Source organism: Belonocnema kinseyi, chromosome 10, assembly GCF_010883055.1.
Source record: "Belonocnema kinseyi isolate 2016_QV_RU_SX_M_011 chromosome 10, B_treatae_v1, whole genome shotgun sequence".
In the NCBI taxonomy this organism is placed as follows: domain Eukaryota; kingdom Metazoa; phylum Arthropoda; class Insecta; order Hymenoptera; family Cynipidae; genus Belonocnema; species Belonocnema kinseyi.
This window is the reverse complement of record NC_046666.1, coordinates 93,533,260-93,534,782: the sequence shown is the minus strand read 5'-3', so window position 1 is coordinate 93,534,782 and position 1,523 is coordinate 93,533,260. Positions and strand designations below refer to the sequence as shown.

The following is a 1,523-nucleotide window of genomic DNA, read 5'->3' as shown; positions in this document are numbered from 1 at the left end:
TAATGATAATATTATAATTATGTTATATTATAATAGTCTTACTTATATCTTCACCGCATTTGAAAGAAATTAAAGAAATTGGTGATTTTGGGATTCATCTCGTTAGGATAAAAACTCAATTATTTGATTGAAAAATCAATTATTTTGTTGAAAATGTAACTATTTGTAACTATGTAACTATCAATACCATTTTTTGTTGAAAAATCATGTGTTTTGTTAAAAGGTCGTCCTTTTTTGCAGAAATTAAATTGTTTTATGGAAAATTTATACTTTTTGATTAAAAATTACATTTTTCGGTTGAATTATCAACTATAAATATGTTTTGATTGTAGAGTCGTTCTGTTGTAAATGCAACTATATTGTTAAAAATTAAAATCATAATTTTTGGGTGGAAATACTCTTTTTGTTTTTACAATTAAACAATTTCGTTGAAAGTTCATGTTTTTTGTTGAAAATTGACCTTGTTTAGTAGAAATTTAATCTTTTCGGTTGAAAATGTATCATTTTTGGTCAAAAATGCAATTTTTTGGTTAAAATATCAACTGTACATCTTCTTGGGTTTGAAAGTCGATTATTTCACTAAGAGTTGAACTATTTTGTAAAAAAAAAAATACGTTTTTTTTAACAAGGTTTTTTTAATTATGGTTGAATATTTAACTATTTGGTTGAAAGTTTAACTCTTTCATTGAAAACTAATATTTTTCGCTTAAAAAATTCAACTTTTTGTAGATAATTCGTCTTTTTTACTTTAAAATTAAATCATTTCTTTAAATATTCATGTATTTTGTTTAAGATTTGACTTTTTTTGCAGATCATTAATTTTCTTGGTCGAAAATTCATCTGATTGGTTGAAAATTTTAATGAAAATTCATCTCCTTCGTTATAAATTTAAGGATTTGGTTGAAACTTCGTTTTTTGTTTTAGTTGAAAATGAAACTGTTTTGTTACACCGTTCGATTTTTAAAATTGTCAATTCGTAAATAAGACTTTTGAGTTTGAATTTATAAATAAAAATGTAAAAATTAATAATATAAAGCGCCTTAAAATAAACCAATTCAATTTATAATTTAAAAAGTTTCCAATTAAAAAGAATAGTAATTAATCCATTTTTATTGATCAAAATGATTCAGTCTTTAACATTAAAAAATTTTTTTTATCCTTCAATCCAAAGCATTGAAAATAAGTTTATATTTTTTTAACTAGAAGTCCTTAAACTATTCCGTTTAAAAATAAGTTTACACTGTTTTGTAAAAAAATCATCTTTTTGGATTTGAAATTGAACAATTTAAAAAAAAATCCTTATTGACTGAAAAGTCAACTCTTGTGTAAAATTAATATCTTTTTGGATGAGTTCAACAGTTTTTAATTAGAAATTAAAACTTTTTTTGTTAAAGATTTATCAATTTAATTGAAAATGTAAGTATTTTGTTGGAAATTTGTTATTCCTTTTTTTTAGTTGAAAGTTCAATTATTTTGATAGTAAGTTATTTCTATTATCTCTAAATAACAAATGCAAAAATATT

The 1,523-nt window shown here is 21.7% G+C and overlaps 1 protein-coding gene across 5 annotated transcripts in view; it reads left to right on the top strand.

The window, feature by feature from the left end:
* The window catches only part of LOC117181913 (MIF4G domain-containing protein B), a 123,978-nt gene that overhangs the window by 88,868 nt on the left and 33,587 nt on the right, over window positions 1-1,523 (top strand). The window lies entirely within an intron of this gene.